The sequence below is a fragment of the Bos javanicus genome, chromosome 8, assembly GCF_032452875.1.
Source record: "Bos javanicus breed banteng chromosome 8, ARS-OSU_banteng_1.0, whole genome shotgun sequence".
NCBI classification, from domain to species: domain Eukaryota; kingdom Metazoa; phylum Chordata; class Mammalia; order Artiodactyla; family Bovidae; genus Bos; species Bos javanicus.
The window spans coordinates 99,942,015-99,963,881 of NC_083875.1; the positions used below are offsets into that span (position 1 = coordinate 99,942,015).

Sequence of the window (21,867 nt, forward strand, 5' to 3'; positions counted from 1 at the left end):
TTTCACTTATTGTATTTCCTCTACTCAGTGATCTCCTTTTTATTTTTATATTGTAATTGACTTTTTAAAATTGAAGTATAGTTGATTTACAATGTTGTGTTAATTTCTGCTGTACAGCAAAGTGACTAAGTTATACATTTTTTGTATTCTTTTCCATTACGGTTTATCCCAGCATATCGAATATAGTTCTATATGTTATACCTTAGGGCCTTGTTGGTTATCCATTCAATATGTAATAGTTTGCATCCACTAACCCCAAATTCCCAGTCCTTCCATGCCCACCTCAGTTCCTCCTTGGCAATCACAAGTCTATTCTCTACGAGTCTTTCTGTTTTGTAGAGAAGTTCTTTTGTGCCATATATTATATTCCAATAGCATATGGTATTTGTCTCTTTCTGAGTTACTTCACTTAAATCTCTAGTTCCATCCACGTTGCTGCAAATGGCATTATTTTGTTCTTTGTTATGGCTGAGTAGCATTCCATTGTATATATTTACCACATCCTCTTTATCCATTCATCTGTTGATAGGCTCAATTACTTCCTTTTTAGATAGTGTTAAGTGTTTTAAGAATCTTAGAGTCATTTTTCCTTTTAGCCTTGTCCTGGGGAATCAATCTAGATGACCACAAATAATGCATCATAACTAGCATCTAGTAGCTGGTACCAAGAGAATAAATTATAAATTGAATGCTTAACCTTATTTAACAAAGCTAATATATAGCTGTTAGGCATATATGTCTATTTAAATTTGAGTTAATTACAATGAAATAATATTAGGAATCAATTCTTCAATCACAGTAGACACATTTCAAGTGCTCAGTAGCCACACGTGACTAGTGTCTGCGATACTGAAAGCACAGATATAGACTATTTCCCTCATTTCAGGTGATTATTAAACAGCCTGCTTTAGGAGTTTTAAATCTTGGAATCAAAAGAAGAGCTCCTTAGAATGTATAAAGAGGCAAGAAGTTTTTGTCAAATGGTTTCCATGACATTTTAACCTCACACCCTTTAGCCACTGACATCTTCAGCAATGGATCTGTATGTTGGAAACAACTAATTACCCCAGAAGAAGAAAAATGAAGCTAACTTTTCTAGCTTCCAAAATGTTTGTATTCCCAAGATCTTAGGATATTTTGTAAAGTGGTCAAAAGCAATGCAGCAGGTAGAAAGAGGGCCCATTTACTGAGTAATCACAAGGCCCTACAGCAATGAACTCACCCATTCCCATCCCTGGAGAAATACCTCAAAGCCTCTTCACTTCCATCTTGACAAACACATTTACATTCCTCAGTCAATGTGGGGAACAAAACACCTTCCCAAGGATGACATTCTCTTGGGGGTCAAGCTGTTTGTCAAAGAGCATACAGGAATACTAGCAACTCTCTTTCAAATACTACCTTAGTCAAGAGACTGATGAGAACTTAACCTTATTGTCTAAGCATAGTTGGAGGGTTCTCCAGCTCTCTGTGCTACTCTTGCCACTCAGACAAAAGTTGTCCTCAGGGCCTGGCTTATTGCCCTGGACACTAAATCCACAGGCCTTTTCCTGAAGCTCCTTTGTGGCTGATGCTGATCGTGTTCTCCAGCAACTCAGCCTCAAGTAGAGCTTGGATACACCATCCTTTATGGTCTCCTAGTGATTTGGGGCAGAACTCACTGTGCATATGCACATTTGCATGCTCTCTGAGAACTGTTGGAAGCTGTGGTTCTAAGACTTCCTGCATCTGGTGAGCCTCAATTAAAGACAACTTCCCTAGAGCAAAATCCCTGCTCGAATTACGTCCTACAGTGAGCCAAGGCCTTAGTCCAGTGAGTTCCATTTTTAAAGCTGTGGAATTAAGCATAGAAAGGCCTGATGAATGCCTGTAGTCACGCAGCAAGCTAATCATGGAGTCAAGAAATCACTTTTTAAAAAAACTGAAATTCCTGTTACATAATTAAGAACTTTGTTCCCTTCACTCTGCTCTATTCTCCAAAGATGCTGTGTGAGCCTAGTGGAAAGGGACAGATGGTATAGATGCAAATTATCACTTAATAGATTTTCCTTGGAATGTTGGTGAGTTTTGTTCAAAGCATCAATGGCAAGTTGGACCTTATGCATCTCATCATCATGTTGATGATGGGAAGAAGAGAAGCAGGACAAAGATTCATTTTTTTCCCCAGCCTTTTAGTCCGTGACTTGGGTTTGCCTTCTGTTCATGTGAAACAGGCTTTGGAAGACAGGCCATCTCTGGCTCTCAGATGTTAAGGAATGGGGCCAAATGTAAAGAAAAAAGCCACGTGGGCGTTTCTCCCACGGTGGTTATCTTTAGTCTATGCTGAGGTCATTTCCTAGTGCGAGAAAGTTATCTGCTCGTGGGCTATGGGCCAAATTCACACTGATTTCTGGAGTCTGGAAAATCACTAACCATCCCAACATATTGGATCAGACTTCTTCAAGGCATAAGCAGGGTTAAAATGCCCTGCGTCTTGTCTTGCCCTTAGTTATCTATATGGAAAACAGGTCTCACAGGTCTAGTGCTGTGCAAAAAAAAAGAATGGTCCCAAATCCACATACACTTGTGAGTGTATGGATAACCACACACTGTGGAAGCAATCTCTTTTATTCTACCATGACTATGAACATGAGAGCAATTGATTATTTAAATTTAAGTTGAATGAGTTTATATATAACCAGGCATGTTCAAAAAGTGGTCTAGGTGTCATAAGACTCTTAAGTGACAGTTGCCATGGCCAAACAATAGCCCAGGCAAGATAGGTGATCCTTTCTTCAGTTTTAGTGGAAGGCAGTAACACATGCTAACCTTACTGCATAACTGAAAAGATTTAATGGCCCCTTTATGAAGGCTAGAGAAAGCCTCTTTTCCCTTGACCACAGCTAAAATATTGGTATGAATGTGCAACCCAAGTACAATTGACAGAAAAGAGTTAAATAGCTTTAACGAACTGAATAGTTATGAGCATGAATGGTTGCCCAGTTTAGCCATATCTTTTGCACATTAAGCTCAGTCATTCTGATCTTTGACATCATTGTGGGAGAACCAGAAAGCATTTGAAAATTGATTAGGATAAGACAACATAGCAAAAGATTCTTTAATCTCTAGGGAGATATCACTTGGGAAGGATTTTGTCTGGAAGCATTCCTTCTCATCCTAAATCCTAGGAGAAACAAAAAGAACTGTTAGAGGATCACTGTTCTGGATCAAAAGACATCAGAGGGACCCTGGAAATCACATGATCAGAGTAGCTTACAGAGATGTGGTGGAAAAGACTTAAGGACCAGTGGTCAGTCTAATCAACCCACAGACCAACATCCCCAGTGGCCTGAATGGTCAGTCAAAGCTGGAAGGAAGTGACCAGTGGATCCATGTGTCCTGTGACAGCAGATTTGGAATGTGTCTTTTAAAACCTGGGGAAGTGCCTAATAAACTCATTGACTCCCTGACCATGTGGTCAAGGGTGGCATCTGGCATGATAATGTGGAGAAGTGTCACTTACTCTGCCAAGTGTATATCTGAAAAGAGGCAGAAGCAAATGAAATGTTAGAGGCAACAGCAGCAGCCACTGTATAATGAGCTGAAGCATGCCACAGGCCTCACCGCAGACAAAAAGAAGTAAGCCAGGCACACAAGCATGAAAAGTCAACGGAAAACAAGACCAAGAATAAAACTGGAACGTTGCTAATTTTAGCTAGATACATTCACTGCTCTCATAGTAAGAGTAATTGACAATCCAACAAGAAAATAACTAGTTAACACGCATTGTAACTAGTGAATTTTGACCCTACGTTGTTTAGCAGATCTATAAGCAGTTTACTCATTGGGTTCCGAAGCTTGAGCTTTCAAAGTAGAAACTAACAGAACATGGTAAAGCTGTAAAGTTTAAACTACCCTTCAATAAAAATTAATGTAAAAAAGATAAGGATACTGTTCAAAGAAAACCTGTTCAAAATTATTACTACTTGTAAAATGGGCAGTCTCTTTCTAGTTTTAAGGTTTTGTTCTTATTGTGTTTTTTCAAAATTGTTACAATATTTAGGTATTGGTTCTAAAAAGTCTGAGACCAAATGGAGGACCACCAACTTGCCTAACACGGTCTTGGTGTCTAAGCATGGAAGACCTCACTTGTGTCTTCCAGGTGGCAAGAGGCACAGACGATCATTATATACTGGGCTTCTAAACTGAGACTGTTTCTGACACCAGTATTACCAAAAATTAGAACTCATTTCCTGAACAGCAACTGTGTGCACTGTATTGCATTGGCCACACTTTTTTATTTTTACGTGACCTTGTGCTTCTCTCATAGCATACCCGGAAGGGTAAATTACTATTCCCAATCTAAAGAAGAGGATATTGTATATTAATACATCTGTGTAGAATCTAGAAAAATGGTCTAGAAAAATATGATCTCACTTGCAAAGCAGAAATAGAGACACAGACAGAGAGAATAAACATATGGAAACCAAGGGGGAGAGGGGGAGTGAGTTGAACTGGGAGATTAGGATTGACACTGTACATCACTGATGCTGTGTATAAAACAGGTAACGAATGAGAACATTCTATACAGCACAGGGAACTCTACTTAATGCACTGTGGTGACCTGAATGGGAAAGAAGTCCAAAAGGGAGAAGATGTATATATATGTATAGCTGATTTACTTTGCTGTAAAGTAGAAACTAACAAACGTGGTAAAGTTGTACATTTTAAACTACCCTTCAATAAAAATTAATGTAAAAAAGATAAGGATACTGTGTGTAAGGTGTCAAGTGGAATCTTCCTCCCCATTTTCTCACAGCTGCCCCTAGAGCCTGCTGCTGAGAATGTCTAGCTTAGAGAAACAACAGCTGCCTCTAAGGGCTTTCTGATGGGTGCATCACTTTTGAAGAATGAAATAAAAGGCATCCTAGGCATGGCCAAAATAAAAATTAATTAATTTTTTTTAAAAGGCATACTAGGAAAACATAAATAGAAGAAGAATAGAAGAAAAAAGCTAGGGGAAAAAAAACCCCGTCTTTTCTCATAGAATAATGATTATTTCTAGAGAAAATTAAGAAACCTTCAAAAAGTTGCTCAAACTATGAATTTAGCAGGGTCAAAGGTCCGTCTAGTCAAGGCTATGGTTTTTCCAGTGGTCATATATGGATGTGAGAGTTGGACTATAAAGAAAGCTGACTGCTGAAGAATTGATTGATGCTTTTGAACTATGATGTTGGAGCAGACTCTTGAGAGTCCCTTGGACTGTAAGGAGATCCAACCACTCCATCCTAAAGGAGATCAGTCCTGGGTGTTCATTGGAAGGACTGATGTTGAAGCTGAAACTCCAATACTTTGGCCACCTGATGTGAAGAGCTGACGCATTTGAAAAGACCCTGATGCTGGGAAGGATTGACAGCAGGAGGAGAAGGGGACGACAGAGGATGAGATGGTTGGATGGCATCACTGACTCGATGGACATGGGTTTGGGTGGACTCCGGGAGTTGGTGATGGACAGGGAGGCCTGGTGTGCTGTGTGATTCATGGGGTCACAAAGAGTCAGACACAACTGAGTGACTGAACTGAACTGAAACATGAAAGATTGTTATACAAACAACCACTATATTTCTGTGTACTGGCATTGGATAGTTGGAAATGAGATTTTTAAATGTTGCTCTTATACAAATAGAATTCCTGGAAAGCAGTAAGATCTGGAGGATTTATCCTTGAGGGAATCTGCAATCCAGTAGAAAAGAGGAGTCCAGGTGCTAAGAAAATAAAAGTGTTTCTCATTTTACCTCCAAAGAGTTGAGACTCCTCAAACAAACCTTTACACAGGCCCAAAGTGATAAATTTTCCTGAAATCTCACGGCTCATAAACTCATAAGCTGGGATGTGAAATTCTGGCCTCTGACTCAAAACTCTCTTTTTTTTCCCCCCACAACATCCCTGTTCTCTGCATGTGTACTGTGAAAGGAGAGAGATCTGAAATACACGCTATTCAAATACTTGAAGGTTCAAATGTTCTTCCTGATCTCTCAGCAGTTCCATTTGGTTTTAGGTTGGCTTTCACAGTCCAATATTATGATGACACTATCTCATATTCACATAATAGTTTTACTAAACTTTACCATGTGTTACCTCATTGGATCCTCACAATGGCTTGTTGGTAAGGAAAGGCTCAGATGATTTTGTTTTGTAGATTGATATGTAGATTGGCTCAAATGGTTTTTTTTTTTAATTGAAGTACAGCTGACTTTGTTGTTGTTCACTCGCTCAGTTGTGTCCGACTCTTTGCGTCCCATGGACTGCAGCACGCCAGGCTTCCCTGTCCTTCACCATCCCCCAGAGCTTGCTCAAACTCGTGTCCATTGAATCAGTGATGCCATCCAACCGTCTCATCCTCTGTCGTTGCCTTCTCCTCCTGCCTTCGGTCTTCCCCAGCATCAGGGTCTTTTCCAGCGAGTCAGCTCTTCACATTGGAACAGTTGACTTACAACATTATATTAGTTTCGGGTGTACAGCGCAGTAATAGATATTTTTACTGACTGTACTCCATACAGCTATCATAAAATATTGACTGTATTCCCTGTGCTGTATATTATATTCTTGTAACTTATTTTATACCTAATAGTTTTGCCTTGACCAATGTCATGCTGCTTATACATAGCAGGATTAGAAATGGAACAAAAAGTTGCTTCAAAACCATCAGTTCACAAAGAGCACCAGGGTTGGCCAACAGACTGATTCTACTCATTCAAATAGTCGAGTTGTTGACTTAGACAACATCTGAGCCCTGGAGTGTATTTAAGGAAATGCAAGCTGTTACATCCATTTACCTGCATCAGCGTTCTGATGAGGATGGAGACGGGGAAGGTAGGCCTCATGTTTGAGAGAATGCCATCTGTTGTAGAAAGAAATGTGAATTCATCTGTAATAAGCCTATCGTTTTTTAAATTGTAGATGTTATGACTGAAAGCTTCACTCGTGAGAAGTTGAACTCCTAGGTTGTAAGTATAGAGATCATGAACTGAAAACATTTCAGAGTTGGAAAGTGATTATAGAGTCCTTCTGGCTGAACCTCCTCTTTCCTAGGGAAGGGAGCAGAAGCTCCAAGATTGCAGCTGATTCCTAAGGGTCACACCACCAATTAGTGACAGAATTGGTCTTAAGAGTCCACAGCCAGACACTAGTCTACTTCTGTGGTCTTATACCCCACCCTTGGGAATATTTCCCTGTTTTTAGTTTGTACTAAAAATGTTTTTACTGTAGTATAGTTGATTTATAATGTTGTGTTAGTTTCTGGTGTACAACAGCATGATTCAGCTATACATATGTATTCTTTTCTTATATTATTTTCCATTATGGTTTATTACAGGATATTGAATATATTTTCCCTGTACTATACAATAGGCCCTTGTTGTTTATCCACCCTATATACAATATTTTCTAATTTGTATTTGCTTTAATACTAACTTTCAGGTCTCTGGTTTCTAAATAGTTATGATTTGGAATACAAATGACAGCAGCTTAGAAACTCCATACCAGACCAACTGCAGGGCCACGAGAGGGTACTGAGAATGTGGGTCGCTCCCAGGGCCGTGTCGTCCACTGGAGCTTCCCACTGTGAGCACAGAGGACATCTCATAGGTCATCTTGCTCTAGGACTTCTCATCTTAAAGGACGTGTCAAAGCTGGCCACATAGGTCCTTAAAAATATTGCAGAGTTCTTTGAAGTAGGTTGTTTATTTTTCCTGAAACATCTGCTATTCATCTTATTTGTGTTTTGAAATGCAAGTTTTTTAGCCAGCAATTTGAAAAAGAAGTCTAATCAAAATTACGTATATCAATCCAGTGTGATTTTTTCCATCAGATCTACCTAACCTCCTGGGGAAGGAAATGGCACCCCACTCCAGTACTCTTGCCTGGAAAATCCCATGGACGGAGGAGCCTGGTAGGCTACAGTCCACGGGGACACAAAGAGTTGGACATTACTGAGTGACTTCTTCGCTGGTGGCTCAGACAGTAAAGCGTCTGTCTACAATATGGGAGACCGGGGTTCCATCCCTGGGTCAGGAAGATCCGCTGGAGAAGGAGTGGCAATCCACTCCAGTACTATTGCCTGGAAAATCCCATGGACAGAGGAGCCTAGTAGGCTACAGTCCATGGGATTGCAAAGAGTCGGACAGGACTGAGTGACTTCACTTTCACTTTCACAGTACCGTAACCTCCTATTCATTCATTCATTCATTCATTCGTCAGCTACTTAATAGGTGTTTACTACATGCTAAAAACTATAGTAGCTACTTGGGAAATAGAAGTGAACAAAACAAAGTCCTTGCTATCAAAAGGCTTTCATTCCAGGGGAAAGAGACAATAAACAAAGATGTAATTCATTTTCTGCTAATTAATTTATATCAGATGTTGATGAGTGCTATGGCAAAGAAGCATGGAAAGGGAGGGTCGGGAGTGTGGTGTGGGTGGTGGTGGTGATTGTGATGTTATTTATGTAGGATGCTTATGTAAGGCTCTTCTGCGAAGGTGGCATTTGTGCAGAGACCTGATGGAAGTGGAGACACAAGCCAAGTCACTATCTGGGTGAAGAACTTTCCAGACAGAGGTAACAGTAAGGCATGGTCCCTGAGTTAGGAGATTGCTTGGTATGTTCAGTTCAGTGCAGTCACTCAGTCGTGTCTGACTCTTTGTGATCCCATGAACTGCAGCACGCCAGGCCTCCCTGTCCATCACCAACTCCCGGAGCTGACTCAAACTCATGTCCATCAAGTTGGTGATGCCATCCATCCATCTCATCCTCTGTCGTCCCCTTCTCTTCCTGCCTTTGATTTTTCCCAGCATTGTATGTTCAGGAAATGGCAAGAAGTCCTACATGGGTGGAGTGGAGGGAGTGAGGTGAAGAGTCAGAGGAGCTGAGATCAGGGAGGTAGCAAGATCAGGTCATGTAGGGCCTAGAATGTTACTCAGCTTTAAAAAAGAATGCACTTGAGTTAGTGGATGAGGTGGAGGAACTTATGAGGTGGATGAACCTAGAGCCTATTATACAGAGCTAAGTAAGTCAGAAAGAGAAAGATGAATATTGTATATTGATGCACATGTATGGAATCTAGAAAGAAGGTACTGATGATCCTATTTGCAGGGCAGCAGTGGAGATGTAGACACAGAGAACAAACTTGTGAACACAGTGGGGGAGAGAGGGTGGGACATATTGAGAGAGCAGCATGGAAATGTATACATTACCATATGTAAAATAGATAGCCAGTGGGAAGTTGCTGGGTGACACTGGGAGCTCAACCTGGTGCTCTGTGACAACCTAGAGGGGTGGGATGGGGTGGGAGGCGGGAGGGAGGTTCAAGAGAGAGGAGACATGTGTCTGCCTGGCTGCTTCATGTTGATGTATGGCAGAAATTGGCACAGTATGTAAAGCAATTATCTTCCAATTTAAAAAAAAGGTTAAAAACTATGGGACTTTCCCCTTTTTAAAGTTACATTTTAAAACTTGAGATATAATTTATGTATAATAATACAATGTGATATCTCAATTATCTGTTTTGAAGGGCTTTGGTAATTATATATGTTCTGTAACCACCACAAAGCCAAATGTAGAATGTTTCATCACCTCCGAAAGTTCTCATGACATGTTCTAGTCAATTCTTCCTTCAGCCCAGAGGTAAACAGGGTTCTGATTTTTATCACTGTTTTTGAACTTCAAAAAAATGGAATTAGAAGTATGTATGCTTTCGAGTCTGATTTCTTTTATTCAGTGTATTGTTCTGGAGACTCATCCATGAAGTTGTCTTTATCAGTAGTTCATTGCTTCCCAGATGGTGCTAGTGGTAAAGAACCCCCCTGCCAATGCAGGAGATGTAAAAGACGCAGGTCTGAGCCCTCTTTTGGGAAGATCTCCTGGAATAGGAAACGGCAATCCACCCCAGTATTCTTGCCGGGAAGATCTCATGAACCAAGGAGCCTGGCAGGCTACAATCCATAGTATTGCAAAGACTCAACTGAAGTGACTTAGCACACATCCATTGCTGAGTGATATACCATTGAATAAATACATCACAGTTACCTTATCCATAGTTTTGATGAGTATTTAGTAAATATTTTTGAATAAAATTGCCATGAATATTTTTTTTCTGGTACCTTTTGAACACTTTCGCTCATTTCCCCATCCCCTGCCTTTAGCAACCACCAATCCGTTCTCTGTTTCTGTGAATTTGGCCATGAATATATTTGAACGGGTCTTTCTGTGGTTATGTGTTTTCATTTTTCTTGGGCCCATACATAGTAGTGGAACTGCTGGGTCATAGGCTGATAATGGGGATTCTTCAGGCAAAAATACTGGAGTGGGTCACCATGCCCTCCTCCAGGGGATCTTCCAAAACCAGGGATCGGACCCAGGTCACCTACATTGCAGGCAGATTCTTTACCATCTGAAGCACCAAGGAAGCCCATGATAATATGTTTAACTTTATATAAAACAGCCAGAGCGTTTTCCCAAGTGATGGTGCCACTTTGCACTTCCACCAGCAGTGTTTAAGAACTTCAGTTGTGCCACATACTCACTTACATTTGGTATTGTCAGATGGGTTTGTTTGGTTTTGTTCTAATTGTTCTACACAGTTTGAAATACACTTCACTGTGGTTTTAATCTGTATTTATCTGCTGACTACTGATATTGAGCACATTTTCATGAGCTTTTGGGCATCTGCATATCCTTTTTGGGCTTCCCAGATGGTGCTAGTGGTAAATAACCCACCTGCCAATCCAGGAGACATAAGAGACACGGGTTTGATCCCTGGCTTGAGAAGATCTCCTGAGGGAGAGCATGGCAACCCACTCCAGTATTCTTGCCTGGAGAATGCCATGGACAGAGAAGCCTGGTGGGTTACAGTCCGTGGGGCTGAAAAGAGTCATAAATGACTGAAGCAACTTAGCACACACGCGTATCCTTTTTAGATGAAGTGTCTGTTCGTATGTCTTGCTCAGTCTTTTAAAATCAGGTTGTTTATATTTGATTGTTATTTGAAGCAGTTTTAAAGGTAGATTTTGGTAAGAGCCTTTAACAGATCTTTCTCTTTCTCTCACCTATCTATGTATGTATCTGTCTCTATGTTTTAAATTAAAGCCTGCAGGTTGCATATTTACTTCCTTAATGGCATCTTTGGCTAGGTAGGATTTGTAATAGGCACGAAATTTTTTATCATTTTTCTTTTATGATTAGTACTTTTTGTGTCCTTTGTAAGAAATTTTGGTCTACTCCAAGGTCATGGAAGTGTTTAGAAAGATTGTGGTTTTTGCAGTTCTGAGATCCACCTTGAATTAATTTTTGTGAATAGAGTAAGGGGGGATAAGCTGCAGATAGTTTCAACACTGAGACAATTCAGTCTCGGCAGAAGAAGTTTGTTTTCACCCTAAATGAGAAGAAAGTTGCTGGAGGTTTGAAGTGCTCCCTGAAGGCAATTAATGCTTTTCACCTTGTATTCTAGTTGCTTATGTGCATGCCCTAAAACACATCCACACAAACTTTGAAAACTGGGGCTGTATCTGGCTTGGGTGTTTTACCCTCAGCCTCACACCTAGCCCAGTGCTTGGCATGTCACAGTAATTGGTGAATGAATGGATGGAGTCCGACAAATGACAAATTAGCCTCCCCACCCCCAATCCCGGCCCCTGCACTGTGCAGCATGTGGGTATACTCATTTGTCTGGGTTCCATATGGCTCCCACCCAGACTGTGATCATTTCCTCTAGCTTTGTTAGTCCCAGATTTATAGGGCATTTCTAATGTGTGTGCAGGATTATATGTATTTCTTTTACCCATGCCACATAAACATATACTGGCCCCTTGCATGGTTAACTTAGCTTCTATTTTTGTTCCCATCTCTACTTGTTCTATTTGGGTAAAGAAGATTAAAAAGCATATGCGGAACGGAGAACTGGCATCTGGATTGCAGCCTGGTTGCAGCTCTCCCAACTCTCCCTAAGTGCCCAGAAAAACTCAGAAACAAGCAAGAATGCTCACCACAGCCCTGCAAAGGATGATTGTCAGACAGCCTATCCCCAAGATCCGGGATTAGTCTCCCCAAGGGGACAGAAGAGGTGGAGGGAGGGGAAAAAGCTTTTGACACCTATCGTAGAGTCCTCCTCTTATAGAAACCCTTGGTTATTTCAGCCAGAAAGCTGAGTACCTCCCTCCTACTTCTGAGGGGCTGCTGCTTTTTTCAGTGGCCACAAAGCTGTTTCCCCATTCACCCTTCCTTCTTTCTCTACCCACCCAACCTCAACAATTCCCCCAAACCCAACAGGATGGAAAAAAGGAAGGGACATTTTTTCCCTCTCTTGAAGCATGTTTAATTGCATCTTAGGAAGTATAGTTCCAAAAATTCAGACTTACATGAGCTCGAGAAGTAAAGATTTATCCCAGAAGTACTCTATAAGCTAGAGTTGGAGTTTTTCTTGTACTTTGAGTCAGAATCTCAAAGAAACAGACAATGGAGGCAGGAGGGGATGCTCCCCCAGGAGAAGAGAGCTGTGTTAGAGTCTGGAGTTTGGGTAGACACTGCATATCCACCTGCGGTCCAGCTGTAGCCATGAGATCATCATACAAGTGAAGAGGCGGGGTGTGGATAAGGCTAAGTCCATACCATGTATGGTTGCTGTCTCTAAGTTAAGAGAGGGCTCGTATTATTTAAGTGATCATCCTGAAAAAATAAATAGTATAAAAGATGACTTGGAGCCAGTGGAAAAAATTGCTGCAGATCTCAAGAAAGAGAGCATTGATCTTAAAAGTTTAGAGGAAAATAAGACCTCCAAAAATTGTCTAATGCAGGAACCAGAAATTTCCCTCCAAAATGTATAGTATTCATAATATCTTTTGAGATGTAAACCTTTCTTAAGACAGCTAACGCTTTCTATCTTGCATTATAGTTGTTTATAACTTTTATTTCCTGATACATTTTGATAACTTGGGGCGTATCTTGCTTTAGAACCTCGTGTGGGGCTTGGTATGTCTTAGATTATGAATGAATGAATTCCAGCAAATGACAAATGGGCTCTTTTTTCTTGTTTAGTATGTGAATGTACTCATTTGTCTATGTTCCCTGTGGCCTTTAAAAATAGAAAAACCACAAGGTCATTGGAATGTGGAGGAATGAGATGAAAATGGAAATGAGAAATGGATAAAATATGCCTGAAAGCGAAAATCTCAAGAGCAGTATTAAAACCCTTATTAGAAGTAGTAAATAACTGAACTGAACCAATGCAGAAGTGAACCATTATTGAAGAAGATAAATTAGAAATCTCTCTCAAAATGCAGAGAATAGGGAAAAGATATGCAAATGACAGGAGAGATATTGTTAGATATTGCAGGCAAGGAATGGATTTCCAACCTAAAAACTGTATGTATTTTTGAGTTGGTTATAATAACCAGAACAGAAATCCTTGTAAAAACTCTGAAGAAACAATTTTCTGTACTGAAATTAAGAATATGGTTGTCACACTGCAGGCAAAATGAATGACCATATTTCTGGATCACATGGATAAAGCAGATTATCTTGCAAATCTCTGTGGACATTGTCTAGTTTCATGGCCTGAAACCATTTGCTGAGCCTCAGTTTCTTCATGTTTAAATGGTTAGTAGGAAGTTACTAGGTTCCTGCTTAGACTTGATTATCTTATGATTTCATAAACGTTTTGAGGACTTGAGTGCCTAAAATAATGATTATTTTAACGTCACACTTGAGAAAGAGGAAGCAGGTGAGTTCGGTTTAAGTCCCTCCAACCAAGGCTGTATTTCCCCTTTAACATCATTTGCTCCAGGGTGTTAACTGGGATTCCAGGAATGTTATAAGCTCCCCAGATGTTCTCCTAATAACAGCGGGACCTCACAGCTCCGGCAGCATTCACTTCTCGCTCTGTTCCTCTCTTACAGAAGAGTTAGGGCACAAGACCTCTTCTCCTTGAACTCCTATTAAGTCTGTGTGTCCCTTTAAAAGTTCCTTTAAGCCCTGCAATAATTGTTGGCTCCCTCAGCCCCTCCTTTCAGCTTATCCTTTATGTTCATCAAGCAGATTTTCTGAGAGCTTACTTAAGGCTTCAATAAAATCTCATCAGTGAACACAGGTTTCAACAATCCCCATTTTCAGAGCCCTACGGTGGTGTTGAAGAAGACTCTTGAGAGTCCCTTGAACTGCAAGGAGATCCAACCAGTCCATCCTAAAGGAAATCAGTCCTGAATATTCACTGGAAGGACTGATGCTGAAGCTGAAACTTCAATAATTTGGTCACCTCATGTGAAGAACTGACTCATTTGAAAAGACCCTGATGCTGGGAAAGATTGAAGGCGGGAGGAGAAGGGGATGACAGAGGATGAGATAGTTAGATGGCATCACCGACTCAATGGACATGAATCTGAGTAAACTCCGGGAGTTGGTGATGGACAGGGAGGCCTGGAGCCCATGCTGCAGTCCATGGGGTCGCAAAGAGTCGGACATGACTGAGCGACTGAACTGAACTGAACTGAACATGTAAAGTACTTCATGTACTTTAAATGTAAAGAATTAGCTTTTAGGAAGTACTTTACATAAAGTGGCTGGATGGCAGACCCAAATTATTTAGCGCTGCCCACCACCCACCAACCCCCAACCCTGATTGCTATCAGGCTTCCCTAGTAGCTCAGTTGGTAAAGAATCCGCCTGCAATGCAGGAGACCCTGATTCAATTCCTGGGTTGGGAAGATCCACTGGAGAAGGGATAGGCTACCTACTCCAGTATTCTTGGGCTTCCCTTATGGCTCAGCTGGTAAAGAATCCACTTGCAGTGCAGGAGGCCTGGGTTTGATACCTCGGTTGGGAAGATCCCCTGGAGAAGGGAAAGGCTACCCACTCCATTATTCTGGCCTGGAGAATTCCATGGGCTGTATAGTCCATGGGGTTGCAAAAAGCCGGCCACAACTGAGCGACTTTCACTTTTCACCCACAACCCTGGAAAATTCCAGGGACAGAGGAATCTCGCAGGCTACAGACCATAGAGTTGCAAAGAGTTGGACATGACTGAGCGACAAAACCACCACCACCACCACCATTTACCAGAGATAGCTATGGGCTCTGTTTGAAAAGGAGCTAATTGTTCAGTTTTCACTTCCCTTGTAACTTTTGCTGCCTATCTCCCTTCTTTCTCCTTTTCCCTGATCTCTGGAGTCAATTCTAGTGGCCGGACGTGTGTGTGTGTGTGTGTGTGTGTGCAGACATGCACAGACTTAGCTCCAAGAAGGAAGAGACACGAACTACACCAGTCAGAACAGGCACACCCTCCCCTGTCTTGCTAGATCCCACTCCAGGTTGTCTAAAAAGTCACTCCATTGCCAGAATTTTAGCAACAAAGTAATGGGCAGACATCCTCTGTGCTATAAACAATAAATACGTTTAGGGAAAAAAGTGGCTGACAGTAGAGGCCGCTGGGAAGTGTTTCAAAGTCATCTTTTCCCCCAAAGAGTGTGCAGAGGTGGAGCTGCCAAACCTCCCCGGCCTATGCACTTGATTTACACAATGGTCTGGTTGCCCCATTTGTGACCATGCAGCTTGGCGCTGGGCTTCATCAATTCAGACCCCAGAATACAGTTTATTTGTGTTATGACTCCATCCAAATCGTTCCAGGGAAGCCAACTTCCCTCACCCCATTAAAAAGGTACACTACGTATTTTTACTAGCCCGCGGAGCTTGGCATTAGGCGGTAACAATGTGCGCTTTGTTACTCCACAAGTTTGCTGCGAAGTGTGCTGTAATCTTTGCCAGGGGTCTGCAGCTCTTTCCCAAGAGAGTTCACAGCCCTGAGGAACACTTCAAACTGCTTAACGGCCTGCCCAAAGGCCTTGCCTTTTATGGTATTTTTCTTCTGCACAAGGGAATGACAACCACTTAGAGTGTCAGCCAGGGAGGAGCAGCTGACAGCAAAAAATCCACTCTGCTCTCAGTCCCAGGATGTCCTATCTGCCTCGAACTATTGGTCTCTGAGCCCGCTCTCTGATAACGCACTTGGGAATGCCAGTAGGTTTGGAAGGAAATACGAGTCAGTTAGAAACGCTCGCCTGATAATTCTCTTTTCGAGAGCACAGAAGAATGTCTTCCCCTCACCCTGGTGAGTTAGTTAATAAACACAGGGCACAAAGAGCCCCAAATATGTGGAAGAAATAGAGTAAAATACAAGATACAGTGTAGGTGCTTGACCTCATATGCTAATGTTTTAAAAAGTTTATCTTATTGGAGTATAGTTGATTTACAATGAGGTTCATTTCTGCTGTGCAGCAATGTGATTCAGTTGTACATAAACATATTCTTTTTCATATTTTTTCCATTATGGTTGATTACAGGATATTGAATATAGTTCTCTGTTATACAGTAGGACCTTGTTGTTTAATATGCTAAATTTATATGCTAATATTTAATCATTTAATTTGATTCAATCTTTAGGTCAGAGTTAACAGAAATAAGTTTGCTTATTAATGATTAATTCTTATTAATTAATGATGATTAAAACCAGATTGAGAGACCCTAATGCTGGGAAAGATTGAGGGCAGGAGGATAAGGGGGCAACAGAGGATGAGATGATTGGATGGCATCACCGACTCAATGGACCATGAGTTTGAGCAAACTCTGGGAGATGGTGAAGGAGGGGCAAGCCTGTGCTTCAGTCCATGGGGTCACGAAGAGTTGGACACAACTGAGCGACTGAACAACAACAAAAGAACCATATCGAAGTGTCCTCACATGCAGAGTCCAGGGTTCTAGCCCAATAGCAAAAAGCACTAACCGTAGTCCCTGGAGGTTGAAGGAAGGATGGCATAAATCTGGTTCAGGCACTGTTGTGTCTTAGAGCTAGTATCTTGTTAAATCATCTCGGTAACTCGATGAGGTAGTAGCATTCTTTCCTCATTTTGCAGCTGAAGACACCAAGGTACAGAGAGGTTAAGAAACTTGTCTAAAGTCACACAGCTGGTTCACGGGAGCCTAGAGTTTAAACCCAGGCCATCTAGCTCCATGAGGGTTTTAACAGACATAGGGGTGAGGCTCAGTGGGCATGGCAGAGATGGCAGAGGGAACAAGAGCAAAAGCAGGGAGGAGGGAACAGGCATGTGTCTGGTTGGAATAAAGCATGTGTCAGAGGGTGGTGGGAAATGACGCCGGAAATGTAAGGTGCCAGTATATCACGGAGGGCCTTGAATGCTGAGGTGAGTGCTCCATAATTATTATGACTGCCACTGCTACTACAAACCATTATCTTCTAGTTTTTAAAAATTGTTTATGGCATCTGAACGAAATATGTAATAGGCTAGCTCTATTTTTCAGGTGCCTAAAATGGTCAAATTCACCGGCCTCATTTCTTTACCCTTGACCTACAAGTGCTTGATGTCAAGCTACTACACTGATTTTCAGCTTAAAAAAATCTCTGGTATTTTTTTAATTAACAATGCCTTCCTGTCATTAACAGTGCCTTCCTACATAGATGCTTTACTCCAGAAATGGTATTCAAATTCTACTTGATTCCATTTCTGAGCAATCTCTTATAAATATGCCTGGGTAACAGTGTTTTGAGTTTAAGCAGACTTTGATATAAAACCATCCACAGTCATGCAAAATCATAAGAAGAGCTGAAGACTGAAGCAGTTTTTTACTTGCCAGTCACAGAGAAACATTTCTAAGTAAAAGACAAAATCATACGTGATGTCCCTAAATATTGCCCCTTGGGGAAGGGCCAGTAAATATCGAGTCAGGAAGTAAGATTCCTCCTATTTCTAAAAGACTATAACAATGTAATTTTAAAGACCACAAAAAGGCTCCACCAAAGGTATTATTTTGACCAGTTTTATCAAAATATTTACCAGGTAGATGTGGGGGAAGAGGGGCCATGAGCCCGGGCGGACACGCCCAGCCCCTGTGCAATTTTCCTTTGCGCTTGGTGAGTTGAGCTGCTCTTCTGCACTGGCGACATGTAGACTGCCCAGGTCCTGGTTCCCAATAGGGCACTAGAGTCTGTAAGCAATCAGGTGCTACAAGAGGAACAAGAAAAAGGGGCCAGGGGCGGGGGAGGTCTGCAAGATGGCAGTCCCTTTGGCAAACCTTTGCTTTTTTTCTGTGTTGATAAAAGACTCTGTTCTTTGTACCAATATCTTGTGGCTCAGCTGGTAAAGAACCCGCCTGCAATGCAGGAGACCTGGGTTCGATCCCTGAGTTGGGAAGATCCCCTGGAGAAGGGAAAGGCTACCCACTGCAGTATTCTGGCCTGGAGAATTCCATGCACTGTATAGTCCATGAGGTTGCAAAGAGTCTGACACGACTGAGAGACTTAAAAAAAAAAAATTAGAAACAGAGTCCTGATGTTTCATAGGTTAACTGGCTGACTCCATGTGTTGTCCTGCAGTGTGTCTTATTATGACCGGCAGTGACAGGTTTATACTCTGGGTTGGGGAACTGCGGTTTGATGTTGGGATGGCATGTGTTTCCTCTGAGGGTCCCTAGGACAGTGGGGCCACCTGCTTTAAGAGTGAGGCCATAGCACAGCTTTCGTATTGCCATCTCTATGGCAACCCCCGGGGCTGCCCATTAGCCTTTGCAGGAGTTGGCCTAACAGGTCAGGGTGACCTGCAGAAGAACCCAGGCCTTTCACAATATGTACTGGGCCATCTCCACATTTCTTCAGCAGACTATTTAAATTGGTCACATACCCTGCCTTCTTAGAACCACTTTCTTGGGCTTGTGCAAAGCCCTAGGGCTGGGAAACAATCCTTGGAATTAAGAGATTGTTCTTGTCCAGATTGCCACTGGTCTGCTCTTGGGCAAGTCTTTTCCTTACCTGGAGCTGATTTCCTTATCTAGGATATCACGAGCTTTATGATTTCTAAGACCAGCTATATGTGAATTGCTCTAGAAAGTGCAAATATGCTTTCATAGTTGGGGAAAAAATTATTTCCTAGGAATCTAGTGCTTAAGAAATTGCAGTTTTACAGCATATTTTCATGATAAAAGTTAAAGTATTAGGTGATCTTATAGAATGATTCAGGACCATTTTGCTGTTGTCTAGAATTAAACCTGTGATCTCCAGCTTGTAAATCTGACACATATTTTCTGAGCACTAATCCTATACAAGGTGCAAAGGGTTGAGCACTGCAATTAGGATGCAGTCATTCAGAGGCAAATTAGTCTTGGTCTTCTGTTCCTAAGAACCATAGTCAACCTGTTTCTGTCTCTGTGTATTCAGACACCTTGGCTAATGTCAAAGGTTCCTATGTTGGAGCGCATGGCTTTAATTCCTGGCTGCCCTTTGGCATTTGGAGCCAAACAGCTCCAGGCTGGTAGACATCACTGACACAGCTTTATTGCTCCCACGAGAGAAGATTGCTCCTTCAATCTGCCTGAGTGCAGAGCAGTGATTTGTGGGGCCAATATATCCAGATCTCCTGAGTTACCAAGAAAAACCCTGAAGTCTAGATTGTAAATAAACCCCTACACGGTTATATTTAAGCACAGAAAGACAAGAAACCAAAGGAACCACATGAAATAAGAGAATGCCACAGAAAAGTCTATTACTTCCCTTACCTTTTAGATAAAGACGACTTACAAAGATGCCCCTGACATTAGCATATTGGTTCCTGGTTAAGAAAGGAAAGTAAAGAAAAAATATATAAAAATTTAACATTCATATAGTTATGCAGAAGTAGTATAATATAGGGGCTTCCCTGGTGGCTCAGGTGGAAAAGAATCTGCATGCAATGTGGGAGACCCAGGTTTGATTCCTGGATTGGGAAGATCCTCTGGAGAAGGCACTGGCAATCCAGTCCAGTATTCTTGCCTGGAGAATTCCATGGCAGACCATGGGGTCACAAAGAGTTGGACATGACTAAGCAGCTAGATGACATGACGTGATATAATGTTAAGAAAATAGTGAAAAAGAGAAAGAAACAGAGAAAATAAAATGTTCTGTGTCATATGAAAAAAATCATGTAGTCCCAAGTAATCAAGAAAAGTACCTAAATTAGAATGCCCAAAGGTGGCCAACCAGTAGAGATAAATCTCATTTCCCTCTCATCCTGAGGGCTGTATGTGTACACGTGTGTGTGTGTGTGTATAGGTGTGTGTGTATACCAGGCAGCTAGCCTGCGTGTGTGAACTTGGGCTAGAGAAAGGGAATGATTGGCTTGGGACAAACTGGATTGTGTGTCTTTTCTAAAGGTCTTTAGCAGATGGATTCTACTTGACTCCAGCCAATTGTTGCCATGCAGAAATTTGTAAAATGTTGGCAACCAATTTAAGACATTGTTTTTAAAGACATAATCTGGCCCCAACAAAGCAAGTCTTGGTCACTAATTTGCAACCTCTTTTCTAGAGCATCTTTCAGAACTTTTTATATTCAGTTCATGATGGGAAGGAGTAAGTGCCAAGTTAAGACAGATTTCTTTCCCGATGAAGAAACTCCAGCCAGAAACTAGAGCAGGCAGACTCTTACACCTCTGCCCCGCAGCCACCCCACTTCAGGTTTCCCGTACAAAGTGTACAATCTACATAGTGTGCTATGTCCACGTGACTCTTTCAAAATATACCTTCATCCAGCCAGGCAATCCTAGATTTGTCCAGGCACCTCTATTTAGTTCCCCTCTCAATATTCCACTCAGAAACTGTCTAAACTGGTGGGAACTCCAGTTGAGTTGGGCATATGGAAGGATATCTTCAAAGCTAAATCTGCCCTAAATAACCATGATAAGAAAAAAAAAAAGTTTAATAATAAATTATTCAAATGGACATTCATTCTTGAAACATTTTAAGGATGTTTACATTGAAACCAGATGCCTCCTCCACAGACAGCCCCCCATTTCTGTTGATTTAACAGCTCTCCTGCTCACTTCAGTTTTCTCAGTGGGATCTTTGTTTCACTCACAAGTAGGAAGAATGTTTCTTTTGTTTGCTTTCCTTCCCCATCAGTGCCGCCAGCCTTTGGAGGGAACTCCGGCCGTGCTGTGACTTGGCCAGCAACCCTTTCATTTCACTCCTGAAAGTCACGTGCACATGTGAATCCTTTCTGATGCGCCACGTGCTTGGGCTTTTCCTAGGGCCCTTTCCCCCTGTGTGGTTGGAATTTTACAGCAGTTTGAGCAACCATTAGCCAATGCTCCTGAATAAAGTTGAGTCAACTCAGGAAACCCATCTCCTAGCAAGGTGAAGCTAGGATTTCTAGGGAATTTTTGGCCCTTCGAAAATGTCGTCTGAACCCAAAGCTTTTATTTCTAATCTGAGCTAAATCCATAGCCAAGCAATGAGCTGGAAGACTTATTTGTTCAAACGCCTGCAGCTATTGGCCTGGGGGAGTAAAGGGAGAGGAGCTATTCTCAAGGGTTCCCTGTTCTTTCTTGGTTGGTTGGCAGCTTCTCCTGAATGAAGAAGAATCTAAGAAAAAGTAAATGGCAGAAAGATCACTCAGCAGACTTTTCCACTCCCACTTTTATTTGGCCTGGTTCATCCATTTGCCTATTCAAAAAGATATTTATTTAGCATCTATTACATATTACCAGGCTTTATGCTAGGTACTGTGAGCAGTGACTACCTCCTGGTGGGGGTGAGAGAAGAGGCCAGAAAATTAAAATGTGGCAAATGACATAGAGAGAAACATGTAGGATAATGGTCAACCAGGAAAGGCATTCAGTATAGATTAGGGAAGAAGGAAGGTAGAGTAAGAGAAGACTTCTGGAAGGAGGTCAAGCCTGGAGTGACCATGAGTAGGAACCGGAAGGATCAGGGCTTCATACACACTCCTGTGCATAGGAATCACCTGGGGGTTTTGTTATCCTGAGGATTCTGATTCCAGAGGTCTGGAGGGGAGCCTCAGA

General features: G+C 41.7%; 1 protein-coding gene across 2 annotated transcripts in view; it reads left to right on the forward strand.

The window, feature by feature from the left end:
- The window catches only part of PALM2AKAP2 (PALM2 and AKAP2 fusion), a 511,493-nt gene that overhangs the window by 90,342 nt on the left and 399,284 nt on the right, over positions 1-21,867 (forward strand). The window contains exon 1 of one of the 2 annotated variants that reach the window (XM_061426454.1): positions 15,922-16,130. The exons of the other annotated variant lie outside the window; for it this stretch is intronic. The gene's annotated coding sequence lies outside the window, so the exon portion shown is untranslated. Of the gene's footprint in view, positions 1-15,921; positions 16,131-21,867 lie in introns of those variants that run through there. 2 annotated transcript variants of the gene reach the window in all.